The 12,361-nt window shown below is 34.6% G+C and overlaps 1 protein-coding gene across 1 annotated transcript in view; it reads right to left on the bottom strand.

The window, feature by feature from the left end:
- LOC103585331 (testis-specific Y-encoded-like protein 6) overlaps nt 1–12,361 on the bottom strand; it is a 25,141-nt gene that overhangs the window by 11,704 nt on the left and 1,076 nt on the right. The window lies entirely within an intron of this gene.

Raw genomic sequence — 12,361 nt, 5'->3', positions numbered from 1 at the left:
TTTTTTTTTTTTTTTTTTTTTTTTTTTTTTTTAAAGATGACCGGGAAGGGGTTCTTAACCCTTGGCTTGGTGTTGTCAGCACCACGCTCACCCAGTGAGCGAACCGGTCATCCCTATATGGGATCCGAACCCGGGGCCTTGGTGTTATCAGCAACGCACTCTCCCGAGTGAGCCACTGGCCGGCCTTCGGTCATCTTTTTTTAAAAAAAAAAAAAGAAAAGAAAAATTTAAATTAAGACCATAATGAGGTAACTTAAAAATTTATTTATTTATTACTAGCATATTCATTTTTACAAATTATTATATTTCTTTATGCCCTTTGCCCAACCTATCACTTCCCAAACCCCCTTTTTCCCTCCCCCCAATCTCTGGCATCCTTAGGTTTGTTTTCTCATAATGAGGTTAAATTTTTACCACTGGATTGGCAAGATAGAGAAATCTGGGCTGGCCTGTGGCTCACTTGGGAGAGCGTGGTGCTGACAACACCAAGTTAAGGGTTAAGATCCCCTTACTGGTCATCTTTTAAAAAAAAATTTTTTTTGAGAAATCTGAAAATACCAAGTGGTGGTGAGGATGTGGATCATAGAAACTCATATACACAGCTAGTAGAAATGTAAATTGTTAAAACCATTTTGGAGATCAATTTCACATTTTTTGTAAAACTGGAAACTTGCAAGCCCTAAGTCAGAGGATTTCTACTCCTAGGTATATAGTGTGTATACCTAGGATATATACAAAATGTTCATGAACAAAAATGACTCATATATACATTTCTAGCAGTATTATTTTATAAGTAAACTATTTAGGAATAATTTACTTATAATAAAAGGCATACATTTTAAGTGTACATTTCAATGAAGTTGATTTTTTTTTTTTTTTTTTTGGTGGCTGGCTGGTAGGAGGAGCCAAACCTGTGACCTTGGTGTTACAAGACTGTGTTCTAACCAACTGAGCTAACTCACCAGCAAACAATGAGTTTTAATAAATGTGTAGACCTGTGCTACCAATTATACTATAAAAATATAGAATGTTCACATAACACCAGGAAATTCCCTTGTACCCCTTTGTAATTCATTCCTTACCCCAGGCAACCATTGATCTGATTTCTATCAGCATAGACTAGTTTTACCTGTTCTAGAGCTCATATAAATGAAATCAAACTGTGCATTCTTTTTTTGTTGGCTTCTTGCTCTCAGTATGTTGAGATTCATTCATGTTTTTGAATATATCAGTAGTTCATTCATTTTTCTTACTACTTAATTTTCCATCGATTAGTAATGAATATATTAATTAGTGTGAATATATCACACTTGATGGTGGTTATTGGGTTGTTTCCATCTGGGATTATTATTATAGATAAGTATACTACAAATATTTTTGTACAAGTCTTTTTTTTTTTTTTTTTTTTGGCAGCTGGCTGGTCAGAGGATCCAAACCCTTGAACTTGGTGGTGTAACACTGCTCTAATAGGGGCCAGCTGCTAAAAATCAATCAATCAATCAATAAGTAAACAATACTACACCCTAACCAATTGAGCTAACTGGCCGGCTCTCTTGTACACTTTTTTTTTTTTTTTTTTTTTTTAAAGATGACCGGTAAGAGGATCTTAACCCTTGACTTGGTGCTGTCAGCACCACGCTCACCCAGTGAGCGAACTAGCCATCCCTATATAGGGATCCGAACCCATGGCCTTGGTGTTTTCAGCACCGCACTCTACCGAGTGAGCCACGGGCCGGCCCGTTGTACACGACTTTTTATGGACACGTTTTCATTTCTTTTAGGTAAATACCTAGCAACAGAATTGCACGGACATTGAGTAGATATATACTTAATTTTTTCAAACATTATAAAATTGTTCTTCAAAGTGATTATACCATTTAGCACTTCCACCAGCAATGTACAAGATTTCCAATTGACACTCTTGGTATCATCACTTTAAAAAAAAAAATTTAATTTATTATTAGCATATTCATTCTTACAAATCATGATATTTCTTTATGCTCTTTGCCCAACTTATCACTTCATAAACCCTCCTCCCACCTCCCACCACCCTACTATACTTAGGTTTGTTCTCTCTTTCTGAAAGTTTAATGTATTGTTGTGGTCTTTTCTTTCTTTCCTTCCTTTTCCCTCCGTACCTTCCCCCACCCTCCTTCATTCCTAACAGCTAGTTATGCGTGAGAACATGTGGTATTTTTGTTTCTTTGTCTGGCTTATTTTACTCAACAAAATTTTCTCCATACTCATCCATGTTATTGCAAATGGTAGAATTTAATTCTTTATTATGGCTGAGTAGTATTCCATTGTGTAGACATACCACATTTTCTTTTTATTTTTTTAAATGGGTACAGAGTTTATATTTATTTATTTTTCATAATTTGATCCTTTTTTTTTTTTTTTAGTTTTACTTTATTTTGTCAATATACAATGTGGTTGATCATTGTGGCCCATTACCGAAACCTCCCTCCCTCCTCACTCTCCCCCTTCCCTCCCAACAATGTCCTTTCTGTTTGCTTGTCATATCAACTTCAAGGAATTGTAGTTGTTGTGTCTTCTTCCCCCCCCCCCGGTTTTTTTGTGTGTGTGTGTGTCTGAATTTACTTATTTATTTTTAGCTCCCACCAATAAGTGAAAACATGTGGTATTTCTCTTTCAAAATAAAATAAAATAAATAAATAAATATAAATAAATAAACAAGCTCACTGGCTGAGCGTGGTGCTGACAACACCAAGTCAAGGGTTAAGATCCCCTTACCGGTCATCTTTTTAAAAAAAAAAAAAAAAACAATTAACATCAAAAAGACTAATGGGAACAAAGAGTTATGTCAATGTGATTTTGATATGCATTTCCTTGATGATTAATGATTTTGAACATCTTTTCATTTGTTTATTGGACGTTAATACACACATACACATGAATTTCCTTTTGTGAAGTATCTGTTCAAATCCCTTGTCCAGTTTTAATTGGATTGTTTGTATTGTCAGACTTTTTTATATAGTTCATTATCAGACTTGTGTACTGTATGGCAAATATTTTCTCCCAGTCTGTGACTTGACATTTCATTTTCTTATAGGTATCTGGTAAGCCAAAGGTTCGTTTTTTGTTGTCGTCATGGTTTGAACTTGAAGATATAGATTATTAACAAACAGGTACCATTTTTACTTTAAAAATGAGAAAAGAATGTTCATGATAGGTCATTTACCAAGGCCTCTCATTGGAGTTAATCTCAAAATGTGCATTATATGGTAATTCTATGTTTAACTTTTTGATGAACTGTCAGATTGCTTTCCAAAGTGACTGTACCATTTTACAATCCCACCAGCAACGTATAAACATTTCAATTTTTTGCATATTCTCACCAACACTTATTGTCTTTTTTATTTTAGCCATCCTAGTGCGTGTGAGTGGTATCTCATTTTGGTTTTGATTTGCATTTCCCTAAGGACTCATGATATTGAACATCTTTTATGTGCTTATTGGTCATTTGCACATCTTCTTTGGAGAAATGTCTACTCAGATACTTTGCTCATTTTTTTATTGGATTATTTGTGTTTTTATTGTTTAGATGCAAGAATTCTTTATTCTGGATACAAGTCCTTTACCTGACATATGACTTGCTAACATTTTCTTCAACTCTGTGTGTCGTCTTCATTTTCTTGATGATGTCCTTTGAAATACAAAAATTTTTCATTTTGATAAAGTTCAATTTATCTGTTTTTTCTTTTGTTGCTGTGCTTTTGTTACCATATTAACAAACCATTCCATAACCCAAAGCCATGAAGATATACACTTAGGTTTTCTTCTAGAGTTTTATAACTCTTTTTTAAGTCTCACTCATGTCAATGATCCATTTTGAGTTAATTTTTGTATATTGTATGCTGTAGGGGTGTAGCTTCAATCTTCTGCATGTGAATATCCGATTGTCACAACTCCATTAATTGAAAAGATATCTTTCCTCATCAAATTTTCTTGGCACCCTTGTTGATAATCAATTGATCATAAATGTAAGAGTTATTCATTCTTTCCTGTACTTCTGAATTTACATCTTATATAACTTCCTACATTTTTAAGAATTTCCCTTAGAATTTCTTGTTGTGGCAGCATTATTTATAATAGCAAAATAAATGAAAGACCACCCCAAATGTCAATAGATGAAAGAATGGATTAATAAAATGAGTTATTTTCTTACAATAAAATATCATCTAACAATGAAAATGAATCTACTCTACTATAACTACATTCAAAAACATGGACAATCCTTTGAAACAGAATATTAAGAACTCTGGCTTTTGTTCTGGGTGAGATGATAATTCCTTGTAGTGTTTTGAGTGGAGGAAAAATATTATCTAACTTACATTTTAACAAGATTATTCTGGCTGCTGTACTGAGGATGGACTACCAGACGAGGAAGGAGGGATAAGGGCAGAAGATGGCAGATCCACTGTGAGGCTATTGCAGTAATTCAGGCAGTAGATGATGGTGGGGCTGGCTGGTTAGCTCAGCTGGTAAGAACACACCCTTGCAACACCAAGGTCAGGGGTTCAGTTCCCTGTACTGGCTAGCCACCTAAAAATAAAAAAAGGGAGATGATGGTGTCTGGGGACAAGATGATGGTGGTAGGATTGATGAGATGTGGTAGAACTCTGTATATATTTTGAAGGAACAACCAACAAAATGTAAAGGGTGTCAGTGAAGGAGAGGAATCAAGTAAGTATTATAGGTATTAGAATGAAAGGAAAATGAGTCAACTTTAAATTATTTTGAATAGTAGCAGAGTTAGTATAACGATATTGCAAAAACTGTGGAGGGTAGTAAGTGAAGAGTCATGACCCCCAGTGTTTTCAGTCTGAACAAGTGTAAGAATAAAGTCTTATATTACTGTTCACACTTTTCCGTATTTCTGAAATATTTTATAATACATAAATACTGAGAATAAATAACTTAAAAATAAGAACTATAAATATAAATTAAAATATTAATTAAAACATTTGGATATTTTCAAAATTAGAATAATATTTTAAAGATTGAGGTACTAGAAAACAGCGGCAAGAGTATTTCAAAGATTTAATATGTACTTTAAAGCTTTTCATACAATTTTGTATTATAATAATTATATATCCATGAAAATAGCGGTTTTATCTATTTAAAATTTTTTTATTGATGCATCTGCAGCACTTAGAAAAAGCGCAGGCACTTAATAGGCACTCAAGAGATACTTGCTGAATGAATGAATGAAGGAAAGCAGCTTTATTCTTCAGCTCTTTACTTATTATTTGAACTCTAAGAATGCTGTGTTTGACTCTCGCTCCGCTGCATGATAAGAATTTTAAAAATTGATACATTTGTATCATTATTATCAGCATATATTTTAATTACTACTAAATGAGTCTGACAAACTTTAAACAACAAAAAAACCCAGGGATGAATTTTCTAAAACAGATATTTTAATCTGTGAAATATATGAGCAAGTTAAACTAAGAAATTCAGAAGAGTTCCTTAAATAGTTATTGTTATGTGTACTTTGGAATGTTCCCATTCATAAGAGATTACAAAAAATAAGACTGCCTTTTGAGGTAGAGCAGCTTGTGTTCCATAGGGAAGGATTCTAAGTTGGTACATTTATCATTCTTACTAGGTGATAGCAAAACAGAATCAATTAACACAGTAGTTACTCAAGAGTGGTTAGCATATCACAGGGGGTTCACATGATTATTTTAGTTGATGATATACAGACGTATTTCTAAAAAAATAAATCTGCAATCTCGTGGATATTAATGCTTTGGATTAGATTAAAGAAGGTATTACAAGGAAAGGAATATGAATAACTTAAAATTACTTTTAAAATAAAAGCACAGTTAGTATGATGATTTGCAAAAAAAGTAAGAATATAGTAAGCAAAAGACTGAGGTTTTAGAAATACTGGGCTAAAAGAATAAGGAATTGATAAGGAATTATTAATTTGATGAGATTTGGAAAAGGTATTGGGAATCTAGACAGATGCTACGTCTAGATCCATGGACAATGATTCAAGGAACAGATAAACAGAGGATATTAAAGAAAAGTTCCAGCCAGCCACAAAAACAAAACAAAACAAACAAGCAAAAAAATAAAGAAAAGGTGATAGTACTTAGCTGTGGTTTTATCATATACAAAGACAGGTAGCCCTTGTGTTAATTAGTGGTCAGCTCATTGAGCACCTGTAGGTCTGTTATATGTCTGTCTTCATATGTATTATCTCTCTGAGAAAGAAAAGTACAAGACAGAGACTATATCTGTGTACTCTGCCTCCTTTAGTATTTCATATAGCAGAACATATACATGGATATTTAATAAATATTACAATATAGTAATAGTGAAAGAGGAGCATATAATATATAATTTGATTCAGAAAACTTTTTCTTGAAGAATAATATACATACAGAAAAAAACATGTCGTAACTGCACTGCTTGATGAATTTTCACAAACAGAATGAACCTATGAAACATCATTTATCCTTTGTTTTTAAACTATCTTTATCGCCTAAATTTATTTGTTCACTTTTACCTGGTTGAAGGAGAGCCCCTTGATGACTCATCAGAACTGTGTGCTATGTCATGTCTTAGAACTTGGTAACTGTTGATGCTTTTAATTTTTAAAATCTGCATATGAAATAACTAAGCTTTTTTAAAATTATTTTTTCTTCTACTTCAATATGGGCAGGGCAGAGGATTACCATGAAAGCCTTATCTCTGGAATGCCATACAGCATTGCGTTTATTTTAAACACCTTAAATTCCCACAGCAGTTGACTTGATCCCTTTGTCTTCCCTGGGCAGCCCCATCTCCTTTTGTTCAAATAAAACTCCAAACAGACACAGCATATGCGTTATTATTGACCAATAAAATTATCCTGCTTATGTATATTTTAAGTAAGTTGCTAATAGGCTCTGGCTTATTAAAAATTATGGCTTTCTCTGGCTATTTCTCTTCTATGACAATAGTTAAATATCATTAAACAGAGAATGTGAATCCACCAAATCTCAGTCTCCTCCTGTCATATTTTTGTTCTGGACTCCTTAGCTGTCATCTAAAATAGTAACTGTTCTCTGACGGATTGTTATGATTTTTAATTCAGAAGAGAACTTCTGAAATGTCACAGATTAGAAGAATTATAAAGTTAAAAATATTGGCTCGTTTTAATTAAAATTTCAAATAGCTATAATAAGAAGCATTTACCTATTTTGAATTTCACTGCCCAATACATTGTTTTGTACTAAAAATAAACTTTTGTGCTAAAAAAACTACTGATAATCTTTCTCTGAACTTTTCTTTTTCTTCCTTATTTTTTTCCTGTTTGTTTTTCTTTGTGGGTCTACCTCCATTGCATTTTTCTCCTACATGAAGCCCTTACAACTCAAAATCTTATTTCTCTTCTTTCTTGGGGTGTGTGTGTGTGTTCTTTGCTCTGAATCACTATCTATATTTATTTGTCTATTTCTTTCACTAATTTCTGTGTTTTCTTTCTCTCTCCATCTCTCTCTCTCTCTCTCTCTTACTCTCTCTCTCTCTCCTTCTCTCTCTCTCTCTCCATCCCTCTCTGTCTCTTGCTTTTTTCCCTCTCTCCCTCCTTCTATTTCTGCTCCTCTTTCTCCTGGTTAATAACCAAGCAAATTTATCTTAAGAACGGTTCGCATCCCTGCACTGGCCAGCCTCCAAAAATAAAAGAAAGGAAGGAAGGAGAAAAATTATGTAAAAGAAAAGATGAACCATCACAAGCCATTATTAATGAACTGTTTGTAATTGAAAAACTCTGATAAAGATCAGCTGATAAAATGAGCAGAGCACTATAAATACTAGAAGTTAATGGACCATGCCTAGATAATTGAACATTTTTAATCTTAGAAAATGGATTTTAACCATTTGAATGTGGCACAGTAAATGATTGCATCAGAATTCTCAAATATAGATTTGTGGCCTACCCAAAAAGATCAAAAACATACATTTTAATTGACCATTTTATAGTATAAAGTTTCCAGAAAAATGATGGGGGTTTTTTGATGTTTTTACTTTTCTTTGCTTACTTTTGTGTCACTTTTGTTTTTTTTTTAAGGAAACATATTTTATTAAAGTATAATATACATACAAAAGTATTTCGCAAGTGTACAGCTTGGTGAAGTTTCACAAATCGAATACACTCATGTATCCAACACCCAGATCAAGACACAAAACATCAACCATCCCTTCATAATCCGTCACTCCTTCATAATCCATCACCTGCACACTCCCAATCAACAGGTACCTGCCACCCCAAAATAAAATGCTGGGAAAGAATTCTTCATGTACCTCTCATGTTTCTGCACATCTTGTGAGCAGAGGCACTGACTGCCAGTGTTCAGAGTATCTGAACAAACAAGGATGTTTGTGTAGCAAACAGCCTTGGAACCTATAAGTGTCTCCCTGCAGAGCAAAGGGCAGATTTGCTTACAGCCTTGAAAAACAGACATTATGTCTCTTATGAAGCAAAGAATAGGCGAATAGGTTTACTTTATTGTTCAGTATAATAATGTCTCCCTTCAAAGCAAAGGACAGGTATGTTTACTGCCCATTATAAAAGAGTCAGGTTCCCTAAGCTCAGGATTTCTCTCCTGTAATACAATCCACTGTGTGTGCACATGTCACATGGCTACCATATTGCCTCCTGGGAGTTAGAGCTCAGGGAACTGGTGCAAATACTGACACTGATATTAAATTGTAAGGCCCTTTGTCTCTGACCCAGGATCCATTAACTAAGAAGGCTAACTTGTCAGCTTGCAAGTAGGGTAAATCACAGACCCTTCACTCTTCTTGGCAGTAATCACTATTCTGACTTCTGCCATCATAGATTAGTTTTACCTTTTCTTAAACTTCATATATAATTGGAATTATATGCCATCTACTCTTCTGTGTCGAGCTTCTTATATCCAGCATATTTGTGAGATTCATTCATATTATTGCATGTAGGCATAGTTCTTATAGTATTCCATTGTGTGAATATTTAAAAACTTTATTTTTTTCCTATTGATGTACATTGGGTCAGCTCCCAGTGTCAGCTATTAAAATTGTGCTGTTATAAACACTTCCGTGCATGTCTTTGGGTGAATATATGTATGCATTCCTGTTGGGTATTTCTAGAGCTGGCTCAGAGAGTGTGCACAGATACTGCCCAACGATTTACTGAAGTATTTGTACCAAGCTATTTCTCCCACGTTTCAACCCTTGTTTTCCATCTTTTGTTTGTTTGTTTTTTCAGAGTGACATGCTTTTATTTTACCATCATGCATGTAAGGAAAGAGAAATATGCCAATGGTGCACTTCCAGTTTTACAGAGCAATCTCACAGGTATTTATACTGTCTAGAAAACAGACACATCAATTACTAAGTTGTTACTAGGGCAAGGAAGAAAATCAACCAGAGCCACAAAGTCATTTTTCCATGAAGACAACAATTTCCAAAATCTTCAGAGTCTGACAAAACTGAGTTATTCAAATTAAAAATTTAAGGATAAAGTTTTAACAGAAACAAGAACAGGCTGAAAACTGTTATGAATATTCAAATAAGTCTCTATCATGTACAAAAAAGGAAGACTGATATTTTTCCAAAAGTTCCCAATTGAAACAAAACTAGTACAGCTCAATCTTCTCAATAAATGAAAACAAAGTAAAAGGATTTTACTAAATACTAGTGAAATTAAAGGCACAATAGTAATCTTCCACATAAATAAGACCACATGAAAATAAGAGAAAACACCCAAAGTTGCACTGTTTGTGTTCTTCAAAGAACCCTTATCTAGTAAACACACAAGTACTTAACACTCCAACCACCTTCAATCCTCCCATCCCAATCCTGAGAAAAGTATTTCTTCTCCCATCACCACTAAGAGTAGGTACCCCTTCCTTCAAGTTCTCAGTTGACCTAGTTTTAATTCTAGGCTTAATTTTTGCCTTGTTATGGCCTTTTGTACTATTTTCCCTGCTTAGGGCATCCACCACAATCTCTTTAGTTCTTCCATCCACTCTGAAATAGAAATTACTTTCATTCCATCTAGATATGTATCCCTTTATACCCGCTAGGCATTGCTAAAGGAGGGTGAGAAACTGGGAGGAGAGCAGAGTGGGCAATAAGAGCTCTAGCAGCAATCTATTTTACAGGACAATCTATTTTACAGGACAACCTCTCTGCCTCTGATATAGAGCCAAGTAAACTAAAAAGCCTATTTTTGCAGTTGTTTCTGAGCTACTATTTTTTTAAAAAGAGAAAGAGGCATGAGAGATGTGAAATAGAACAGAAAGTGTACACCCACCCTGGCACTTATGGCACTTAATNGGACATAATAATCAACTACATTGTATATTGACAAAATAAAAATTAAAAAAAAAAAAAAAAACCAAAGAGACTTGTTAAACTATAACCCTCTGCCTTAAACTGAACAGGGGAACTTTGTCACTAACAGTTGAAGGAACACACCCAACAATGTGTGATAAGTTTTGGCTTGTGTCACAAATCCACTAGGCTGCAATTACTAAAAAGGTTTGTGTTTATTTATTAAGCCATTAAGAAATGCAATTACTTTCCAATAAAACATTACTGGAAGTAGGTTCTCCAAGTTCTAAGTGGAAATCTAACAGCCTCTTGTTACAATAAGTCAACATCATCATTTTTTCTGTGATAATTCCATGAGGCCAAATGTCACAGTTGTTATATTCATTCAGACAAGGAAGTAGAAACATTTTGTCACCCCCAACATTTATGTTTATATCAGAGGTAACATTGCCCACGACCAATCACTCTTTAAGTTCTGATTTCAAAATTAAGGAGCAAATCAATTAAGGCGTTTTTTGTTGTTGTTGTTTTGTTTTTTCAGAGTGACATGCTTTTATTTTACCATCATGCATGTAAGGAAAGAGAAATATGCCAATGGTGCACTTCCAGTTTTACAGAGCAATCTCACAGGTATTTATACTGTCTAGAAAACAGACACATCAATTACTAAGTTGTTACTAGGGCAAGGAAGAAAATCAACCAGAGCCACAAAGTCATTTTTCCATGAAGACAACAATTTCCAAAATCTTCAGAGTCTGACAAAACCGAGTTATTCAAATTAAAATTTAAGGATAAAGTTTTAACAGAAACAAGAACAGGCTGAAAACTGTTATGAACATTCAAATAAGTCTCTATCATGTACAAAAAAGGAAGACTGATATTCTTCCAAAAGTTCCCAATTGAAACAAAACTAGTACAGCTCAATCTTCTCAATAAATGAAAACAAAGTAAAAGGATTTTACTAAATACTAGTGAAATTAAAGGCACAATAGTAATCTTCCACATAAATAAGACCACATGAAAATAAGAGAAAACACCCAAAGTTGTACTGTTTGTGTTCTTCAAAGAACCCTTGTCTAGGAAACACACAAGTACTTAACACTCCAACCACCTTCAATCCTCCTATCCCAATCCTGAGAAAAGTATTTCTTCTCCCATCACCACTAAGAGTAGGTACTCCTTCCTTCAAGTTCTCAGTTAACCTAGTTTTAATTTTAGGCTTAATTTCCCCGTAGCTTATTTTTGCCTTGTTATGGCCTTTTGTACTATTTTCCCTGCTTAGGGCATCCACCACAATCTCTTTAGTTCTTCCATCCACTCTGAAATAGAAATTACTTTTCATTCCATCTAGATATGTATCCCTTTATACCCGCTAGGCATTGTAAAGGAGGGTGAGAAACTGGGAGGAGAGCAGAGTGGGCAATAAGAGCTCTAGCAGCAATCTATTTTACAGGACAACCTCTCTGCCTCTGATATAGAGCCAAGTAAACTAAAAAGCCTATTTTTGCAGTTGTTTCTGAGCTACTATTTTTTTAAAAAGAGAGACATGAGAGATGTGAAATAGAACAGAAAGTGTACACCCACCCTGGCACTTATGGCACTTAATCATGTTCAGGATGAGGAAGGCAAATAAAGGTACCTAGATTTTGTATGCATTCACTGGTTGCATGTGAGAAAGCCCGGGACTTGGCAAGGACACCATCATACCTCATACCCTTGCATAAGGACAGTTTTAACTGGTCACCTCAACCACCTGCCTGACAGTTAATAGGGTTTTGGAGGTGAGGGTGGAGGTGGTAAAGAATTGAGAAGTCATTTAGGGGAGGAATAGAAGAGTCTTTTGTGTGCCAGCAGGAAACCAGTTCTGGAGATCCTTGTTTACCAGAAACCAGAAAGTGAGCTGACAAAGGTCTGGCTTATGTTCATACAACAGGCAGCAGCCCAAGGGAATAGACAAAGCACCAGGTGACCAGAGGAGCAAGAAGAACAAGAGAGTCACATAAATCACATATACCAAGTGGCT

The sequence above is a fragment of the Galeopterus variegatus genome, unplaced genomic scaffold, assembly GCF_000696425.1.
Source record: "Galeopterus variegatus unplaced genomic scaffold, G_variegatus-3.0.2 Scaffold231, whole genome shotgun sequence".
Lineage (NCBI taxonomy): Eukaryota > Metazoa > Chordata > Mammalia > Dermoptera > Cynocephalidae > Galeopterus > Galeopterus variegatus.
The sequence above is the reverse complement of the archived record's forward strand: the minus strand, read 5'-3'. Positions and strand labels throughout refer to the sequence as shown.